Source organism: Rhineura floridana, chromosome 9 (genome assembly GCF_030035675.1).
Source record: "Rhineura floridana isolate rRhiFlo1 chromosome 9, rRhiFlo1.hap2, whole genome shotgun sequence".
NCBI classification, from domain to species: domain Eukaryota; kingdom Metazoa; phylum Chordata; class Lepidosauria; order Squamata; family Rhineuridae; genus Rhineura; species Rhineura floridana.
In genome coordinates, this window is record NC_084488.1 from 110,861,478 (window position 1) to 110,883,860 (window position 22,383).

Below are 22,383 nucleotides of genomic sequence, written 5' to 3' on the forward strand. Positions count from 1 at the left end.
AACGGAAGAGAAGGAAAAACAGCGGGAGTTGGAAATTGAGAGAATGAGAATGGGGTTTGAGGAGAGGGAGAAGCAACGAGCGTTGGATGCTGAATTACAGGTGGAAAAGTTAAAGTTTGAAAGAGAGAACTTTCATTCTGAGGAAACAAGAAAGGACAGAAATGAAACTAAAATAAAGGTGACACTGAAAGATTTTGCAGTGTTTGAGCCTGGACAAGATCCACAAATTTACCTCAGCACTTTTGAAAAAGCGGCTCAAATGTGGGGGCTACCAGAGGATAAATATATGCAATATTTATCGAACTTGATCAAGGGGGAGTTGGCAGAGGTATACCAATATTTCCCCTCAGACAAGCCCGTCACATATGCCGAGTTTAAAGAGGCAGTATACAAAAGGTTCAGACTGGGACCTGACTATTTTAGAAAGTTATTCCGAAACTGTCAGATCCAAGCAGGGAGGTCTTTTGTTGAACTGGGAGCAAAGTTGATGGATATATTTGGAAAGTGGATGAGTAGTGCCAAAGCACAGTCAGTGGAAGAGGTGAAAAGCCTCGTGATACTGGATCAATTATTCCATCAGTTACCACCAGAAATAAGGCTCCTTGTCAAAGACCGTTTCCCTACATCGGTGCAGGAGGCCGCAGAGATGGCGGATCACTTTGCCTCCAATAGAACTGGCTGGGTGGGGAAAACATCAAGAGAGTTTAAACCCAGACCATATAATGGCGGCAAAAAGGATGTGGTACCACAGCGAGGGAGTCCTCCAATAAAATCTGAAGGGCACAGGACACCCCAGAGTGGATCTGTGTACCCTAAAATGGAGGAGAAATTATGCTATAAATGTGGTAGACCGGGGCACCTACGTTTTCAATGTGAGGTTGCCAACCCCATTAGTAATCCTGCTCAGGCAAGGGCAGTAAAAACAACCAAAAGATCTAACAACGAAAAAGGTTCAGTTCTGCCAGATAAACTGGACAGAAGTAAAAGACCTTGATTCAAGTCTGAGAGAGGAAGTGAGTGTACAAGGGGCAAATTATTGGGCATTGCTTGGTACTGGTGCCGCTCAGACGTTACTGAGGCCAGATTTAATAAAATCTGAGGAAATATTACCTCAGGAGATGGTGACAATCCAAGGAGTGAGGGGTAAACCAGAAAGCTTACCCATGGCCCTAGTGAAAATGCAGTGGAGAGGCAGAGAGGGAAAATATAAAGTGGGTATTAATGCCCAAAAACAAGAGCCAGTGATACTGGGAAGAGATGTAATGGGGGCACAAGGAAAAATATATGTGGTAACCAGACAACAACTTGGCAGAGAAACAGAAGCCATGTTAAAAGGGGCTGAAGGAAACAGGGTGGAACCTGTTTTCGAGCCTACGGTCACCATAGCAACCCCTGGAAAGCCTGCTGAAAGAAACAACTTGTATCAAATGGTCTCTAGTGAAGAGGCAGAGCAGTTCAGGGAAGAACTGAATAGGGATACAAGTTTGAAGCAAATAAAGGAGCAAGCCCTGACACAAAAGATTCCCTTTACTGACAAGCTGAGGAATCAAATTGTGTGTGAGAATGGGATTTTATATAGACTGTGGATGCCTGCTGAGAGAAAGGATGAATGTGAACCAGTGAAGCAATTGATAGTACCTAGCAGATACAGAACCAGATTGCTAGAGGTAGCCCACAATGTCCCATGTGCAGGACATCTGGGAATAAAAAAGACCAAGAGGAGATTGGCTGTACACGATTATTGGCCAAATATCTCCAAAGATGTAAAACAACATTGTCTATCTTGTGGTATATGCCAAAAGGTGGGAAAAAGTGGAGTAAAGACTAAGGCACCCTTAAAGCCCCTTCCTATAATTGGACAACCCTTTTATAGAGTGGGAGTAGATTTGGTGGGCCCTTTTTCCAAACCCACAAGGCATGGCAAGAAATATCTATTGGTGGTGGTGGATTTTGCCACCAGGTACCCAGACATGGAAGCATTAAGATCCGTAGAAGCCCCTGTAGTGGCAGAGGCTTTGTTAAAAATCTTTATGAGGCTTGGTTTCCCTCATGAAGTGCTGACGGATCAAGGCAGTGTATTCATGGGAGAAGTGATTCAATGTATGTGGAAGTGTTGTGGTCTAAAACATCTAAAGACCACCACTTACCATCCAGCCACTAACGGATTGACTGAGAGATTTAATGTGGTTCTGAAGGGCATGATAAGAAGTTATGTTCAAGATCACCCACAAGACTGGGATGAACGTTTGGGGTGCTTCTTATTCGCGTACAGAGAAGTCCCTCAGGAGTCAACAGGCTTCTCACCCTTTGAACTGATGTTCACTAGAAAAGTGAGGGGACCTTTGGAACTGTTAAAAAATTCATGGGAAGGAACCCTGGGAGAGTACAAAACATCTGTAGTTGATTTTGTATTAGACTTCCGCAGCAAATTAACATCGATGATGGAAGCTGTACAAAAGAATTTGAGTCAAGCTCAGGAGAAGCAAAGTTACTGGTATGACAGAACAGCCAGGGAACGTGTGTATGATGTGGGAGATATGGTTATGGCATTCATACCCAGGAAACATGATAAATTACAGGCTAACTGGGAGGGACCATAAGAGAAAAGCTTGACACAGTGACGTATGTAATTACCACAGTATTAGAGGCATTAAGAAAAGCAGGCCTCACAATAAAAGCTAAGAAATGCCAGTTTGGGCTGAAGGAAGTAATCTATTTAGGACATAAGGTGGGGAGTGGGAAAATCACCCCCTTGTGGAGCAAGGTGGAGGCAATACAATTGTGGCCTATCCCCTTAACTAAAAAACAAGTTAGGGCATTTCTAGGTGTGGCTGGTTTTTATAGAAAGTTTGTGAAAGATTTTGGGGAAATAGCAACCCCCTTGCATGAGTTGACAAAGAAAAAGTGTTCTGAGCATGTGGTATGGACGGATGAATGTCAAAAGGCTTTTGATCTGCTGAAGCAAGCCTTGTGCCAAGGACCTATATTAATAGCACCAGACTATGAGCAACCATTCATCGTGGCTACGGATGCGTCAGACCTCGCGCTGGGAGTCGTCTTGCTGCAGGAGAGAGAAGGCACCAGACATCCAGTGGCGTATCTGAGTCGCAAGCTGACGTCGAGGGAGAAAAACTATTCGTCGGTCCAAAAGGAGTGCCTAGCGGTCGTGTGGGGACTGAACAAGTTGCGCCCATACGTGTGGGGACGAAGATTTACGGTGACGACTGACCATCGGGCCTTGTTATGGTTACAGACTATGAAAAACCATAACACTATGCTGCAGAGGTGGTCCTGGGCCCTACAAGACTATCAAGTGGACTTCCAGTTCATAAAAGGCAAGGACAATGTATTGGCCGATGGACTGTCAAGGCAGGTGGCTGGGACTGCAGTGACGTGACGCAGACGTAGGAACAAAAAAGACATTTTCCCCATAAAGACTTGGTTTTATTGTTAACGTGGCGTATGAATCCTAGAGCAGGAATAATACTCTGCCGTTATTTTTAAGGGGAGGGAAATGTGCTGTTCCTGTATTAATGTATATATGGTAAGTGCTGTTTGTATAGAAGATACATGGTAAGTGGAATGAAAGAGGAGGGGGGAGTAAATGAGCAGTAGAATGCTGGATGATTGGCTGAGTGTTTGGATGGCTGAGAGTATAAATGGAAGGATGACAGTTGAATCTGGGTGGACGTGAGTGGGTTGTTTTGGTGGAGTTTGGAGGTGGGTGTGAGTTGGTGTATGTCAGGAGAGTGTGGAGAAAGAGGGAGGTGGAGTTCGGATTAGTAATAAGTCAAATATCACAGTAATAGATGAAACCATAAGCTTGTAGAACATTATCAAAGTTATCTTGTTATTCATGTTATTTAATAAATACTATTTTGGTTTACCGAAGGCCTGATCCTTGGCTGGGGTTTCACAGACCAGAAGGGAGGGTAAGGTAATAACCAAGGCTGAAGGGAAACAGTAACAAATGGTGGCAGCGGTGAAGAGGAGAAGATAACATTATAAGTATCCAGAGCAACCCCGAGTTATGAGTTATCTGCATTGATACAAGGGGGTTGGGAACAGCATAGGCACGCAGTCACGAATGTAACTGGATAGAGAGACTCAGGCAAGGTCTCTGGGAACATTGGTTGTAGAACGTGACTGGTGGTGCTGCCTAGCAGGGGGATCTATTGAGATCTGTGCTAGAGCGGAGAGAGAAACCATAAAAAAGGACAGTCCGGACTGGTGGAGTCCCTGGTGGTGCCTAGTGAAAGGCAGTAGCCACGAGCAGGTAGGAACCTGACAGGGAGAGCCAGGGAAGGGCGTCACACACTGGCCCCCTGACATTAGAGCCACCAATCTCTACTGCTTTCAGGTATGTTGGAGGCTGAGGCATTGGGTCAATTTTGTCTTCAGTCTTAACAGGCTGCAGAAGATTGGATGAAATGACCTCTGAGCTCCCTTCCATTTTTGTGGCTAAGTGAATAAAGTATTCCATAAGAGAGATGGAAAGACAGAACTAATGAAGTCATATGCTATGTTAATGCTGACTTAATTGATACATTTATCATCTTCATCTATTGATTCATTTGTCATTTTAAAACTTATTCTTCATCAAATTCAGAAAGGAAAAAAATGCACGTGTTCACCTCAGAGAACATGGAATGAAGCCTTTCATGATGCCTTGTTGTGGGCTGGCTGTTTGTCTTTGGTGTGTGTGCCAAGTGATAGAGGCTTTGGATCATTTATTCCCTCTAAAATCATCCAGAGCTGGGATATTCAAAAGCCAAAGAGGAGTGGTAGCCAATGTGATGCCCTCCTGATTTTAAAGACTACAGCTGCCATCAGGCCTAGCCAGCACGTCCGGGAATGTTCAGCTTCCAATATCTGGGAGGGCTACCCCTGCCAAAAAGTGTCAACCATTATTCATGATACTGAAAAGAGAATTCTGATACTGGAAAGTTGTAAATATCCTGCATCTTAATTGCATTAGGCACCCCAAGTGCAAAGTGGATGGGTGCACCCTCAACCCCAAGTCCCTAATCATGACTTTTCAAAGGAGGCAACAATTGTAGAAAATGGGAATTAAGACAGCTTATGGAGAAAAGGGATTCTGTATGTATACATTAAGGGACAGGTTTGATGTATATTATATACTTATAGCTGATCTGCGACAAATCGGAAGTCAACTATTTTATTTTTATTTTTTGTTGTTGTATTGTTATGTCTTTTTGACTTTGTTTTGTTTGTTTTTGGAAAAATTTGAATAAAAATTATTAAAAAAAAAAGAAAGAAAAGAAAATGGGACATTTAATGAGAGCAGTTTGTCTCTTCCCCCATTTTTTTCTGGGACATTGTTATTAATATTGTCAAGTGCAAGCCAAGACCTGGTGTCAGTCAACAAAGGTGAAAGCTAAAGCCAAACAGTCAGGAAACAATTTCCAGAGGGGAAGCCGTTTTGGTCTGTTTCCAGCACAAACAACAGAGTCTTCAGGCACCTTAATAAACCAGCAAATTTATTGTGGCATAAGCCTGCAGTGGGGAATGTGGTATCAGGCCACCCCATTTAGCCCATGGGGCTGTTTTGGCCAAGCCATGCCCATCTGCTCCGTAACTGATATATGATGTCAGGTGTGAGGAAGAGGGAGGTTGCAGACACTGCTGGAGTTTGCAAAGCCCAGGATGACAGCACTGATTGCTGGGTCTTGTGGAGGGCTGTGCACTGGGCTTCATAAGTGCCAATGATCAGCGGATTGTCAAGTCTTCCAAAGCCCTGTGTACAGCACTTCACAAGGCCCAACAATCAGCTGGTCATTAGTGCTCTACGGGCTGTGCCTTTGTCTGCACAGTTTGATTTCAAACTGTGCAGACAAAAATGGGTCACCTGACATCACTGCAACATTGATTGATAGGTGGACAGCCCCACCCACCTATTAAACTTGGGTAGGGGATCCAACTCACCAGTTGGATCTCATTCCCCACTGTTGGCATAACTTCAGTGGAGTAGAATCCACTTCATCTGTTTCAGATTTGTGTGTCCACAACACTAGGGATGGAATGATCTGTCAATTTCAGTTCTCTCTGTTTCACAGTTTCTAATCTTAAATTTGGTTCTCATTTCTGCAACAATTTGCGATATTTTTTAAAAAGCTCATGAAAATTCTTCAGCATTTTAGTGTGAATTTCTCCTAATGAACACATTTTGTCTGCAGTTTTCACTAATGTTCACATTTTTGCTAGCAATTTATCCTAATATAGTCCTTTTTATGTTATTTTCACCAATGCATTCATTTTGTGCACGCTTTCCCCTAATATATGCATTTTTGTAAACATTGCTTGGTTGGAGAACTTCATCACAAAATTCAGCTAAGTGCAAATTTGGAAGGATAGCTGTGTTTTGGTTCTCGTATTGTTCGGAAAGTGTGGATTTGATAATTCAGCTTTAATTGTGAGTTGAATTGAATTTCTCCCCCATCTCTAACACATACACACGGTTAGGGTGGGTGGGGTCTTTTAAATAGTGAGGTCAGAGGGTAATGAAATACAGAAAATGTGGAGACAGTTGTTGATAACAGACATTCTGGCACTGGTAATCCAATAAAAACATGTAGCATGATGATCATGATGAAATTTTGTCCATGTTCAGTCCACAAGTGATTAGCACTGAACCTCTGGGCAAATTATAATTCAATGGTTTCACATTGCAGGAAAGAGACAAAAGATGAAATAAGGAATAGCTACAGGTTCAAGAAGCCAAACAGAAGTCTTGATGCACAGCCAGGAAGAAATATGGCCATTAACTAACCAGAGCTGTTGATCAGCCAGTTTCCCTTTAGATGGCTGCTTGGAGGATGGCACCAAAAATAGCAGAGAAACTAAACTGCCTTCCTGCATTATTACAAACTGCATTTATTTCACCTATATCCTGCTGTTACTCCAAGGTGAACAGAGCAACTCACATGTGGCTCATAGCTGGTCTCCAATCTTGCCAATTTACAATGCCAGGCCAGAGCTTGGAAAAGTTACTTTTTTGAACTACAACTCCAATCCAGTGGCCATGCTGGCTGGGGCTGATGGGAGTTATAGTTCAAAAAAGTAACTTTTCCAAGCTCTGTGCCAGGCTAGCTTAATTTCATCAATGAAATAAGATCATACATCTTTGGAACACTCTCTAAAATCATGGAAGGGAAGCCTGTGGCCTGCCAGATGTGGCTGGACTCCAACCCCCATCATCCCCAACTAGCACGGTCAATGGTCAGGGACACTGGGAGTTGTAGTCCAGTAACATTGGGAGGATCCCAGGTTCCTCATCCCTGCTCTAAATGTCCTAAGAATGGTTCTGAGAGAAACCTCCTAGAATGCACTCTGTAACAAAGAGTTGTTGATTCAAGCCCTTATCACTAACACCAGTGTATGGCCACTGATTAGAACAGAATTCAGTCTTTTGCTCCAAACCCCACCCCCACCTTGCCATGAAAAAAAGCATTGCATACTGAATAACAATTCCAAATCTGAAATACGTCTTAGATAATTGTAGATTCTAGGCTAGATCAAATTAGCTTATTTGCCACGTAGCAGCTGGACATCCAATACTGGCATCAAACCATCTCCAAGACTATCCATCAGAACTTGGCAATAGGCTGTCAGCTGGCATCCAGAGAAGAGCAATATTACATCCATTTGCTGCAGCAAGTCATGGAAACTTCACATTGTGATGGTTATGGATAGTGTGTTTTTAACCATACATTGTTTTGGTATGGTGGATACACAGTACCAGAGCATTAAAATGTGTGATACTTGTATATCTCTGTATCAGAATATTGATAAAACAATATCATATAAAAACTATCAAGTAAGGATAGGCAATGGGCAGCTTGTGGGCTGAATCTCATCCCTGAAGACAGACACACAGACATCATGGATTTTTTCTCTCACAGGCAAAAGTCCCTTTAAACCCCTCAGGCAAAGTTTGAAAGAAACAGGGATGCTCATACGTATGTGGTGGTCATGTCCTTCTGCTTGCAGATTTCAGACTGCTGTCTCTCAGGAACTGAACATCAAGAGATGACCCATGAGGACATCATCATGACTCCACAATTGGCACCAATGAGTTTATTTGCTGGTCTGAATATGGACTCATAGAACAATGTGTAATGGTGGCTAGATATTGGAAGGTTATGAAAGGGGCAACAACTGGATATTGGTACCAGAAGCTGTGATTTAGCACTTGCAGAAAAATTAACACACAAACAGAGAGATTCTAGGGGACAAATAAAGATTGACAATTTTCTTGCAGTTTGGTATGATTTTGTTAGATATATCAATACACTGGAGAATGTTCAAGGTCCACCAGCATATAATGTAAACATCTGGAATTCATAATAACTTTTACATTCTGTATAAATACTTGGTTGTACAACCTGTATGGCGATGATATATGGACCAACAGAACATCCTTTCTTTTTTGCAAAGCTGCACAACCCCTTGTTTTGATCGTAATATTGTGTGTTTTGTGCACAGAAGCTTCTTGTCATGTTCTTCCTTGATATCTCATAGCTGCCAGTTCTCATGGGCAATGTAGATGGGAGTGAAGACCACAAGAGGAAATGCTCCACCAAAGTTGCTGTTGCTACTGTTCACATGGAAAGGTGTTTAAAGCTTTTGGCCCATACTTTGACGTGTGGGAGTAAGCCAGTGAATGGAGCCTGTGGGTTGTGTCCAACAATAGTCCTACCTAGAGTAGACCCATTTAAATGAATTGACAAGACTAACTTAGACCCATTAATTCCTGTGAGTCTACTATGAGTAGACCTTTGTTGGACACAATCCAGTCTTGTCAGCCCTACAACCCTTGTTCAGTTCCAACTATGGCTTCTGTTAAAATTGTTGGGAGTAAAGCATCAAAACTTGTAACAAGTAACCTGAACTAGTGGAGGGGGGGGGGCGACAGAAAGGCAACCTATTCTTCCCTTGCTGATTCCTTCTTTGGCAACTACTTGTTTGTTTTTTTCTCAAGCTTTACTTCCTTCCTTCCTCTTCCTTTCTAGTCAGTCAGAGTGTCTGTGAGTGCAAGCCTCATGGCTCTACAATGACCACATGTAGTCAGGGCTGGCACCAGACTTCTGGGCCCTTGGACACCAGTCTGCCCCTGACCCACAGCACCATACAGCCCAACACCCCTTCCAATATAGGCAGCACAGGGCTTAAATAGTCCCAGGCTATGGTCTGAAGGCACATAAGGCAAGCTCCCTGCTGAAGCTAAGCAGGGTCTGGTCTGGTCAGTGCCTGGATGGGAGACCGCCTGGGAACCATATGTAAGCTGCCTGGGATTTCTATCACGGAAAGAAAGGCGGGGTAGAAATATAATAAATAAATAAATAAATAAAATAGGCCCACCTGCCCCACCTACCTCTCATGTCAGTACGCAAGTGAGTGCACACTGCTGTGCTAATGCAACAGGTGTTGTGGTGTGGGCAGTCTTATTGAAGCCTGCAATGCCTATATCAGGGGGTGCCTGGGAGCTTCCTCTCCATAATCCGTGGCAGCATTGGATCGCTTGAGCATTGGATCGTGGAGTGAGAGCGCCACCCTAAGAAGGGGTCCCTCTGTGCCACATCAACCCTTGGCCAGGGTCCAACCTGGCTGCACACTGGTGCTGGGCCTGTCTGTAGTCAGAATGACTTTATTTCCCAGTAGTAATAAACCTTAAGTTTCTTTATTTTTTTCAACCAACAGCATTACCAGACTATTCATTTCTGCACTCTGCTGATACCAGGACTTTTAATTGAAGCAATCACTGAAAAAGAAAATAGCATAGGGCTGGGGCTAGCACATAGATTAACCTTCTTGGTTATGCCAGAGGCCTGGCTTCAGGATTCCTACCTCCAGAGGTGAGGTGGGTAGGATGTGCCTCATTTGTGAGACTCTCTCTTCATATCTGTTGAATATCAAGTGGTGGTGGTGGTGACGGCAGCTCCAGGTACGTTTGGGTGCCATGGATTATTTAGATCTGTTTCAGATCTCTAGTTTCTGATCTGGATTCGGTACAAAAACTGCCTTGGCGACACTGATGGATGACCTATATTGGGAAAGGCAGGGGGTTGGGGAGTGCAACCTTGTTGGTTCTCCTAGAACCCTGAGGAGCATTTGATACCATTGGCCATGGTATCATAGGAATGCAGGAATACAGGACTCTGCCTTATACAGAGTCAGACCATTGGTCTATCTAGCTCAGTATTATCTGCACTGACAGGCATTGGCTCTCCAGATTTCAGGCAGGAGTCTCTTCTAGCCATACTTGGAGGTGCCAGGGGATTGAACCTGGGACTTTCTGCATGCAGAGCAGATGCTCTCCCACTGAGCTATGTTTCTCCTTCTGGATAGGATCTCCTGAGTTGGAGGCATGCTGTTTTGGTGGTTCTGCTAATATTAAGCAGGCGGATTCCAGAAGCTGGTGATGGACTTTAGCTCAGGCCCCATGTCATTTGTGCTATGGAGTACTTGAGGGCTTTATTCTGCCCACCCCACTCCCATTGTAACCAACGTCTGCATCAGAGGTACAGAACTTTTTTTTCTGTTGAGAGCCACATTCCCTTGGCAGTGGGTGGGCCTGGAGGCCGAACTGGGCAGAACTCAAGGCAAAGGTGGACAAAGGATTGCATAGTTCTCTTCCTGCACTCTCCATTCAACCTCATCTCTCCCCCCGCCTCGCTCCAACACACACAATGCAGAAAAGGACATGATTCCCAGATGATTCCTATACAGCTTGGGACCAGGATTCCTGAAAGACCGTCTTATCCCTTATATACCCAGTCGATCACTGCGCTCTGCAGGTGAGGGCCTCCTGCAGATACCATCTTTTCAGGAGGTCCTTTCCACACAACATAGGAAATGGACCTTTAGCGTGGCAGCACCTACCCTGTGGAATTCCCTCCCCTTAAATATTAGGCAGGCATGGCCATCTCTGCTATCTTTTCGGCACCTTTTGAAGACTTTCCTCTTTCAACAAGCCTTTTAAGTTGAGACCTATCCCAGTCTGCGTCTGTGTTGGAATTGCTTTTTAATATGTTTTATCACCTGTCCCTCTTTGGAGGGATACATAAGCCGGCTGGCTGAGGTGGCCTGGGAGACCCAGTGCCTGCAGGAAGAAGGAGAACATCGCCACCCAGGGAAGGAGAGCCTGCTGTTGCTGCTGCTGTTGGAACACCACCTCCACCACCCTTCCCAGTGGGACTGCTGCCTGGCAGATGTGCCTCCTGCAGGACCAGGTCCTGGGTACCCAGCCAGCTGTGACTAATTTCCATCACCTGTCCCTCTTGGGAGGGATACATAAGCCAGCTGGCTGAGGTGACCTGGGAGACCCAGTGCCTGCAGGAAGAAGGAGAACATCGCCACCCAGGGAAGGAGAGCCTGCTGTTGCTGCTGCTGTTGGAACACCACCTCCAACACCCTTCCCAGTGGGACTGCTGCCTGGCAGATGTGCCTCCTGCAGGACCAGGTCCCGGGTACCCAGCCAGCTGTGACTAATTTCCATCACCTGTCTCTCTTTGGAGGGATACATAAGCCGGCTGGCTGAGGTGGCCTGGGAGACCCAGTGCCTGCAGGAAGAAGGAGAACATCGCCACCCAGGGAAGGAGAGCCTGCTGTTGCTGCTGCTGTTGGAACACCACCTCCACCACCCTTCCCAGTGGGACTGCTGCCTGGCAGATGTGCCTCCTGCAGGACCAGGTCCCGGGTACCCAGCCAGCTGTGACTAATTTCCATCACCTGTCTCTCTTTGGAGGGATACATAAGCCGGCTGGCTGAGGTGGCCTGGGAGACCCAGTGCCTGCAGGAAGAAGGAGAACATCGCCACCCAGGGAAGGAGAGCCTGCTGTTGCTGCTGCTGTTGGAACACCACCTCCACCACCCTTCCCAGTGGGACTGCTGCCTGGCAGATGTGCCTCCTGCAGGACCAGGTCCCGGGTACCCAGCCAGCTGTGACTAATTTCCATCACCTGTCCCTCTTGGGAGGGATACATAAGCCGGCTGGCTGAGGTGGCCTGGGAGACCCAGTGCCTGCAGGAAGAAGGAGAACATCGCCACCCAGGGAAGGAGAGCCTGCTGTTGCTGCTGCTGTTGGAACACCACCTCCACCACCCTTCCCAGTGGGACTGCTGCCTGGCAGATGTGCCTCCTGCAGGACCAGGTCCTGGGTACCCAGCCAGCTGTGACTAATTTCCATCACCTGTCCCTCTTGGGAGGGATACATAAGCCGGCTGGCTGAGGTGACCTGGGAGACCCAGTGCCTGCAGGAAGATGGAGAACATCGCCACCCAGGGAAGGAGAGCCTGCTGTTGCTGCTGCTGTTGGAACACCACCTCCACCACCCTTCCCAGTGGGACTGCTGCCTGGCAGATGTGCCTCCTGCAGGACCAGGTCCCGGGTAACCAGCCAGCTGTGACTAATTTCCATCACCTGTCCCTCTTGGGAGGGATACATAAGCCGGCTGGCTGAGGTGGCCTGGGAGACCCAGTGCCTGCAGGAAGAAGGAGAACATCGCCACCCAGGGAAGGAGAGCCTGCTGTTGCTGCTGCTGTTGGAACACCACCTCCACCACCCTTCCCAGTGGGACTGCTGCCTGGCAGATGTGCCTCCTGCAGGACCAGGTCCCGGGTACCCAGCCAGCTGTGACTAATTTCCATCACCTGTCTCTCTTGGGAGGGATACATAAGCCGGCTGGCTGAGGTGGCCTGGGAGACCCAGTGCCTGCAGGAAGAAGGAGAACATCGCCACCCAGGGAAGGAGAGCCTGCTGTTGCTGCTGCTGTTGGAACACCACCTCCACCACCCTTCCCAGTGGGACTGCTGCCTGGCAGATGTGCCTCCTGCAGGACCAGGTCCCGGGTACCCAGCCAGCTGTGACTAATTTCCATCACCTGTCTCTATTTGGAGGGATACATAAGCCGGCTGGCTGAGGTGGCCTGGGAGACCCAGTGCCTGCAGGAAGAAGGAGAACATCGCCACCCAGGGAAGGAGAGCCTGCTGTTGCTGCTGCTGTTGGAACACCACCTCCACCACCCTTCCCAGTGGGACTGCTGCCTGGCAGATGTGCCTCCTGCAGGACCAGTTCCCGGGTACCCAGCCAGCTGTGACTAATTTCCATCACCTGTCCCTCTTGGGAGGGATACATAAGCCGGCTGGCTGAGGTGGCCTGGGAGACCCAGTGCCTGCAGGAAGAAGGAGAACATCGCCACCCAGGGAAGGAGAGCCTGCTGTTGCTGCTGCTGTTGGAACACCACCTCCACCACCCTTCCCAGTGGGACTGCTGCCTGGCAGATGTGCCTCCTGCAGGACCAGGTCCCGGGTACCCAGCCAGCTGTGACTAATTTCCATCACCTGTCTCTCTTTGGAGGGATACATAAGCCGGCTGGCTGAGGTGGCCTGGGAGACCCAGTGCCTGCAGGAAGAAGGAGAACATTGCCACCCAGGGAAGGAGAGCCTGCTGTTGCTGCTGCTGTTGGAACACCACCTCCACCACCCTTCCCAGTGGGACTGCTGCCTGGCAGATGTGCCTCCTGCAGGACCAGGTCCTGGGTACCCAGCCAGCTGTGACTAATTTCCATCACCTGTCCCTCTTGGGAGGGATACATAAGCCAGCTGGCTGAGGTGGCCTGGGAGACCCAGTGCCTGCAGGAAGAAGGAGAACATCGCCACCCAGGGAAGGAGAGCCTGCTGTTGCTGCTGCTGTTGGAACACCACCTCCACCACCCTTCCCAGTGGGACTGCTGCCTGGCAGATGTGCCTCCTGCAGGACCAGTTCCCGGGTACCCAGCCAGCTGTGACTAATTTCCATCACCTGTCCCTCTTGGGAGGGATACATAAGCCGGCTGGCTGAGGTGGCCTGGGAGACCCAGTGCCTGCAGGAAGAAGGAGAACATCGCCACCCAGGGAAGGAGAGCCTGCTGTTGCTGCTGCTGTTGGAACACCACCTCCACCACCCTTCCCAGTGGGACTGCTGCCTGGCAGATGTGCCTCCTGCAGGACCAGGTCCCGGGTACCCAGCCAGCTGTGACTAATTTCCATCACCTGTCTCTCTTTGGAGGGATACATAAGCCGGCTGGCTGAGGTGGCCTGGGAGACCCAGTGCCTGCAGGAAGAAGGAGAACATTGCCACCCAGGGAAGGAGAGCCTGCTGTTGCTGCTGCTGTTGGAACACCACCTCCACCACCCTTCCCAGTGGGACTGCTGCCTGGCAGATGTGCCTCCTGCAGGACCAGGTCCTGGGTACCCAGCCAGCTGTGACTAATTTCCATCACCTGTCCCTCTTGGGAGGGATACATAAGCCAGCTGGCTGAGGTGGCCTGGGAGACCCAGTGCCTGCAGGAAGAAGGAGAACATCGCCACCCAGGGAAGGAGAGCCTGCTGTTGCTGCTGCTGTTGGAACACCACCTCCAACACCCTTCCCAGTGGGACTGCTGCCTGGCAGATGTGCCTCCTGCAGGACCAGGTCCCGGGTACCCAGCCAGCTGTGACTAATTTCCATCACCTGTCTCTCTTTGGAGGGATACATAAGCCGGCTGGCTGAGGTGGCCTGGGAGACCCAGTGCCTGCAGGAAGAAGGAGAACATCGCCACCCAGGGAAGGAGAGCCTGCTGTTGCTGCTGCTGTTGGAACACCACCTCCACCACCCTTCCCAGTGGGACTGCTGCCTGGCAGATGTGCCTCCTGCAGGACCAGGTCCCGGGTACCCAGCCAGCTGTGACTAATTTCCATCACCTGTCTCTCTTTGGAGGGATACATAAGCCGGCTGGCTGAGGTGGCCTGGGAGACCCAGTGCCTGCAGGAAGAAGGAGAACATCGCCACCCAGGGAAGGAGAGCCTGCTGTTGCTGCTGCTGTTGGAACACCACCTCCACCACCCTTCCCAGTGGGACTGCTGCCTGGCAGATGTGCCTCCTGCAGGACCAGGTCCCGGGTACCCAGCCAGCTGTGACTAATTTCCATCACCTGTCTCTCTTTGGAGGGATACATAAGCCGGCTGGCTGAGGTGGCCTGGGAGACCCAGTGCCTGCAGGAAGAAGGAGAACATCGCCACCCAGGGAAGGAGAGCCTGCTGTTGCTGCTGCTGTTGGAACACCACCTCCACCACCCTTCCCAGTGGGACTGCTGCCTGGCAGATGTGCCTCCTGCAGGACCAGGTCCCGGGTACCCAGCCAGCTGTGACTAATTTCCATCACCTGTCCCTCTTGGGAGGGATACATAAGCCGGCTGGCTGAGGTGGCCTGGGAGACCCAGTGCCTGCAGGAAGAAGGAGAACATCGCCACCCAGGGAAGGAGAGCCTGCTGTTGCTGCTGCTGTTGGAACACCACCTCCACCACCCTTCCCAGTGGGACTGCTGCCTGGCAGATGTGCCTCCTGCAGGACCAGGTCCCGGGTACCCAGCCAGCTGTGACTAATTTCCATCACCTGTCCATCTTGGGAGGGATACATAAGCCGGCTGGCTGAGGTGGCCTGGGAGACCCAGTGCCTGCAGGAAGAAGGAGAACATCGCCACCCAGGGAAGGAGAGCCTGCTGTTGCTGCTGCTGTTGGAACACCACCTCCACCACCCTTCCCAGTGGGACTGCTGCCTGGCAGATGTGCCTCCTGCAGGACCAGGTCCCGGGTACCCAGCCAGCTGTGACTAATTTCCATCACCTGTCCCTCTTGGGAGGGATACATAAGCCGGCTGGCTGAGGTGGCCTGGGAGACCCAGTGCCTGCAGGAAGAAGGAGAACATCGCCACCCAGGGAAGGAGAGCCTGCTGTTGCTGCTGCTGTTGGAACACCACCTCCACCACCCTTCCCAGTGGGACTGCTGCCTGGCAGATGTGCCTCCTGCAGGACCAGGTCCTGGGTACCCAGCCAGCTGTGACTAATTTCCATCACCTGTCCCTCTTGGGAGGGATACATAAGCCGGCTGGCTGAGGTGACCTGGGAGACCCAGTGCCTGCAGGAAGATGGAGAACATCGCCACCCAGGGAAGGAGAGCCTGCTGTTGCTGCTGCTGTTGGAACACCACCTCCACCACCCTTCCCAGTGGGACTGCTGCCTGGCAGATGTGCCTCCTGCAGGACCAGGTCCCGGGTAACCAGCCAGCTGTGACTAATTTCCATCACCTGTCCCTCTTGGGAGGGATACATAAGCCGGCTGGCTGAGGTGGCCTGGGAGACCCAGTGCCTGCAGGAAGAAGGAGAACATCGCCACCCAGGGAAGGAGAGCCTGCTGTTGCTGCTGCTGTTGGAACACCACCTCCACCACCCTTCCCAGTGGGACTGCTGCCTGGCAGATGTGCCTCCTGCAGGACCAGGTCCCGGGTACCCAGCCAGCTGTGACTAATTTCCATCACCTGTCTCTCTTGGGAGGGATACATAAGCCGGCTGGCTGAGGTGGCCTGGGAGACCCAGTGCCTGCAGGAAGAAGGAGAACATCGCCACCCAGGGAAGGGGAGCCTGCTGTTGCTGCTGCTGTTGGAACACCACCTCCACCACCCTTCCCAGTGGGACTGCTGCCTGGCAGATGTGCCTCCTGCAGGACCAGGTCCCGGGTACCCAGCCAGCTGTGACTAATTTCCATCACCTGTCCCTCTTGGGAGGGATACATAAGCCGGCTGGCTGAGGTGGCCTGGGGTTTTGTCTTGTTTTGTTTTCTTTTGGGAGCCATTGGTTTTAGCTATGGGTGGGTTCGGTTTCATTTTATATTGTAGTTCTTGGGTTTTTATGTAGTTTGTATGTTGTATTTTACTTTATCTTGTACGCCGCCTAGAGTGGCCGCTGGTGTGGCCAGATAGGCGGCCTAGAAATAAAATTTATTATTATTATTATTTTTAACCCTTTTTAAAAGATGTTTTAAAAGCTTTTGAAAAAGTTTCTAAGGTTGTTTTGTTTTGGTGTATTTTAGGGTCTTTTTTGATGTTTTGATGTGTTTTTAGCACTTCTGTTTGCCGCCCTGGGCTCCTGCTGGGAGGAAGGGTGGGATATAAATCAAATAATAAAATAAATGAGCAAGAGTGGATGACATTAGGTTGCCTACCTCTGATTTACATGGAACCACTGAGCACTGAGTGGCTGCTGGTGGCCCCATGTCAGTGGGACAGTAGAATCTGCTCCAGGTTTTAGTCTGAACTTTCAAAGTGCTGTCCAAGGTGTGGATTCCACTGCCTCACTGACATGGAGCCACTAGCTGCAGCTGCCACTGGGTGAAGTCATTAGAGGTGGGGGAGCCTGAAGTGGAATTACATCAGTACACTGATGACCCTCCTGCTCCATCTCTCTTTCACATCTGAGTCAGGGGAAGTGGAGCAGGTGCTTGGAAGTGGTAATGGACTGGACGAGGGCCAAGCACAAGACTAACAGGAGGACATGAAATAAAATGTAAGAGGCAAAACACATCGGGAACATCTTCACAGTTAGTGCCATTTAGGGATAGAAATGTTATTCAGTTTTGATTCTCTCAGTTTCTCAATTTTCCAAAATTCAGCTCCCCACATTTCTGCAGCATTGTGCATTTTTTTTTAAAAAAAGCATCCTCATGAAAATTCTTCAGCATATCAGTGCAAAAAATATCTCCTTATAATCACATTTTTGTGGGCAGTTTCGAATAATGTACACACATTTGCAAGTATTTTCTGGTCATATAATACATTTTTGTGTTTTTTCCACTCATATTTTCATTTTTATGCACACTTTCCCCTAACATATGCATTTTTGTAAAAAACAAATTGGCTGGCCAACTGTATTGCAAAATGTGAATAAGTGCAAATTTCAAAGGATGGATTGTGTTTCAATTCTCACAATTATTTATTTATTTATTAGATTTATATCCCACCCTTTCTCCCAGTAGGAGCTCAGGGCAGCAAACAAAAGCACTAAAAACACTTTAACACATCATAAAAACAGACTTTAAAATATATTAAAACAAAACAACCATCAAAAGCATATTAAAACAAAACTTCTTAAACAATATTTTAAAAAGGTTTAAAAATATCTATTTTTTTAAAAAAAGAAAGTTTAAAAACATTAAACAGCAATTCCAACACAGACACATGCAGCACAGACACAGACTGGCATAAGGTCTCTACTTAAAAGGCTTGTTGAAAGAGGAAGGTCTTCAATAGGTGCTGAAAAGATAACTGAGATGGTGCCTGTCTAATATTTTGTTGATTTATATGCCTTCAAGTCGATTACTACTTATGGCGACCCTATGAATCAGCAACCTCCAATAGCATCTGTTATAAACCACTCTGTTCAGGTCTTGTAAATTCAGATCTGTGGCTTCCTTTATGGAATCAATCCATCTCTTGTTTGGTCTTCCTCTTTTTCTACTCCCTTGTTTTTCCCCAGCTTTTTCTAGGGAATCATGTCTTCTCACGATGTGTCCGAAGTATGATAACCTCAGTTTCATCATTTTAGCTTCTAATGATAGTTGTGGTTTGATTTGTTCTAACACCCAATTATTTGTCCTTTTTGCGGTCCATGGTATCTGCAAAGCTCTCCTCTAACACCACATTTCAAATGAGTTGATTTTTCTCTTACCTGCTTTTTTCACTGTCCAACTTTCACATCTGCTTCCTATGTTGTGCAAAATGGACCTCCTGATAAGATGGTATGTGCAAGAGGCCCTCACCTGCAGAGCACAGTGATCGACTGGGTATATAAGGGATAAGATGGTCTTTCAGGTATCCTGGTCCCAAGCTGTATAGGGCTTTATACACCAAAACTAGAATGCTGAACTTAGCCTTCTAGCTAATAGGTAGCCAGTGCAATACTTTCAGTAGCGGGCACCAGTGAGCAGTCTTGCTGCCTCATTTTGCACCAGCTGCAGCTTCCAGACCAATCTCAAGGGTAGCCCCACATAGAGCACATTTCAGTAATCCAGCCTGGAGGTTACCAATGCATGGAAAACAGTGGTTAGGCTATCCCGGTCCAGAAATGGCCACAGCTGGTAAAGGGCACTCCTAGCCACTGAGGTCACTTGGGCCTCTAACAACAAAGATGGATCCAGGAGCACCCCCAGACTACAGAACTGCTCTTTCACAGGGAGTACGGCCCCATCCAAAGCAGGCAACTCACTAATGTTTTAGTTTTTCACTAGGTTTTTTGTGTTTTAAAATTTGTATATTTGTTTTTATTGTTTTTAATTGCTGTAAACTGCCCAGAGAGCTTCGGCTATGGGGCGGTATATAAATGTAATAAATAAATAAATAAATATCCAAACTTGGGAACCACCACTCACAGCGTCTCTGTCTTGGTAGGCTTCAGACCCAGTTTATCAAGTCCAGGCAGCGGTCCAAGGCTTGCACGATCTCTCCCAATACAGATGTTACAGAGAAATAGAGCTGGGTATCATCAGTGTACTGCTGACACCTCACCTCAAATCTCCTGATGACCGCTCCCAAGGGCTTCATATAGATGTTAAACAGCATGGGGGACAAGATGGTATCCTGTGGCACCCCACAGCACAACTGCCAGGAGGGCAAAAGACAATCACCCAATGCTATTCCCTGAAAACTACCATGGAGATAGGATTGGAACCACTGTAAAACAGTGCCTCCAATACCCATCTCACCAAGTCAGCCCAGAAGGATACCACGGTTAATGGTATCAAACACCGCTGAGAGATTACATGAGAGTAATAGGGTCACACTCCCCCATCCTTCTCCCAATAAAGGTGATCTATCAGGGCAACCAAGGCTGATTCAGTCCCATAACCAGGCCTGAACCCAGACAGGAATGGGTCAAGATAATCTGTTCCATCCAAGGGTACTTGCAATTGCTGCACCACAACCCTCTCAATCACCTTCCCTAAGAAGGGGGTATTTGCGATCAGGTGGTAGTTGTCACAAACCAATGGGTCCAGGGTGGGCTTCCTCAGGAGCGGTCAGATCATCACATCTTTCAGGATGACTGGAGCCACTTCCCCCCACAATGTTGTGTTGAGCACACCCTGGATCCACTTGGTCAACCCCCCTCTGCAAGCTTTAATAAGCAGGAAGGGCAAGGATTGAGAGGACACATTTCTGGTTCCATTATTGCAAGCACCTTGTCCACATCATCAGGCTGCATCAACTGAAACTGTTCCCAAGAAGTTGCAGAAGACATTGCACTGGACATCTCACTGAAGACTACAGTAGATGTAGATTAGACATCAAGACTGCTATGGAGGCGAGCAACTTTACTCTCTTTACTGTTTCAGGCAGGGTGGTACCACTCCCTCTCGTAAAGAGGCATTGATCACCTCCTTGGCCCATCCGGCTGTTCCGTTCCTGCTAGCTTTTATTAGCCATGAGGGGCAAGGATCCAGAGCAGAAGTGGTCGCCCGCACCTGTCCAAGCACCTTGTCCACGTCCTCGAGCTGAACCAACTGAAATTCATCCAATAAAACAGGACAGGACTGTGCTCCGGACACCTCATTAGGCTCAACTGCTACAATATTGGAGTCAAGGTCCCGGCGGATGTTTGCGATCTTATCTTGGAAGTGTCTCGCAAACTCATTACAGCGGGCTATTGATGGTATTATTGCGTTCTGAGGACCAGAGTGTAAAAGTCCCCGAACAACCTTATAAAGTTCCGCTGGGCGGTTAGAAGATGACTGAATGGAGGCAGCAAAGTGCCTTGCAAACAATTCACAGTGGGCCTCCAAAGGGTCTAAAACTCCATTTCCTGGAGCTGATGTCAACAGAACCCTGACAATATGGAAAAGCTCTACTGGATGACTACTTGAGGATGCAATGGTGGCAGAGAAGTGGGCTTTCTTTGCTGCCCTCACCGCCGCACAGTAGGCACGGTTATGATGTTTTACTCATGCCCGAGCAGCTTCACAGCACGTCTTTCGCCTCTTGTGCTCTAGCTGTCATCCAGCCTGTTTCATTGCCCTTAGCTCACTGGTGTACCAAGGTGCAAACCAGGCTCCACAATGCCTGAGAGGGCACTCGGTGGCAACCGTGTCAAGAGCCCAACATGCCTCACTGCTCCACAGGATGGCAAGGGCTTCAGCAGGGTCACCTGCTCTATCTACTGGGAACTCCCCCAGGGCATTCAGGAACCCTGTGGATTCCATTAGTCTCCAGGGGTGGACCATCTTAATCTGTCCATCACTCCTGCAGGGGAGGATCGGAGCCATAAGTCTAAACTTCACCAGAAAGTGGTCTGACCATGACAATAGGGTGACATCCACCCCCCTATCTCCAGACCATCCTTTCCTCCATCTTGAGCAAAAGCCAAGTCAAGGATGTGCCCTGCCTTATGCATCGGGGCAGAGACAACTTGAGACACCCCCATGTCATGGAGGCCTTGAAGTCCCGAGCTAGAATACTAGAGGCAGACTCAGCATGGACATTGAAATCATGCAGGACTATTGTTCTGGGCTCCTCCAGTTCCACAGCTGACATGGCCTCTGCCAGCTCAGTCAGAGAAGCTGCTAGGCAGCAGGGTGGATGGTACACCACCAGCAACCCTAGTTTCCTGTCTCCTTCGCCCAACACCAGGTGTAGGCCCTCACAACCAGCTCCAAGACAGAGTGGTTTCCTGGTGACAGAGATGGAAGTTCTGTAGACCACAACAACAACTCCCCTGCCCATTCCTACAGCCTGTGCTGGTGTTGCACCAAGTATCCAGGTGGACAATGCTGGGTCAGATCAACTCCTCCCAGTTCACCCACCCAGATCATGGTAATGCACACCAAATTGGCACCTTCATCCATGAACAATTCATGGATGAGTGTGGTCTTATTTTGTACCGATCTGGCATTAAACAACAGCACACACAGGCCAGTGAGCACAGCAGATGAGCAACAAAAAAAACCATCCATGAGAAGAGTGGGAACAAGCAGCAACGCGTAGATAGCCTTGCCCTTATTTTCTGTGGTAGTTCACCACGTCCCCATAGCTATATCTCCCTCTACCCATGATCCTTGAAATTGGGGTGGCATCACCCTTGTTTCTCCTTACTAAGACTCCTCCTAAACACGTGATATGGATCCAACAAGAGCCCACCAACAAAACCTACCTGAACCAATTATCCCAGTAGGCCTCTGTGAGAATTGGGAACAGTCAGACCCACTCAATATTTTTCACACAGGGCACATCTACTCACCCCCCGTCTCACACCCAGGGAGGGCCCACCTTCTGCCAGTTACAGACTCTCACTCTGAAGGCATCTGGTAACTTTCTCCTATCATTCAGTTCACTGCACAGGCTCTCACCCTGCGCAGGAACTATAGATGCACCATACACCCTCCCTACTACCAGTCTCTTCTAGATTGTTTTTTTAAAAAAAAAAATAGAAGGGGGTAGCAGCCTCACGACTCCCAAAGGGGTTCACCAAGGGGAAACTCCCTTTGGTATCACCCCTTCAGTGGTGACCCTGGCAGTGGCAAACACGC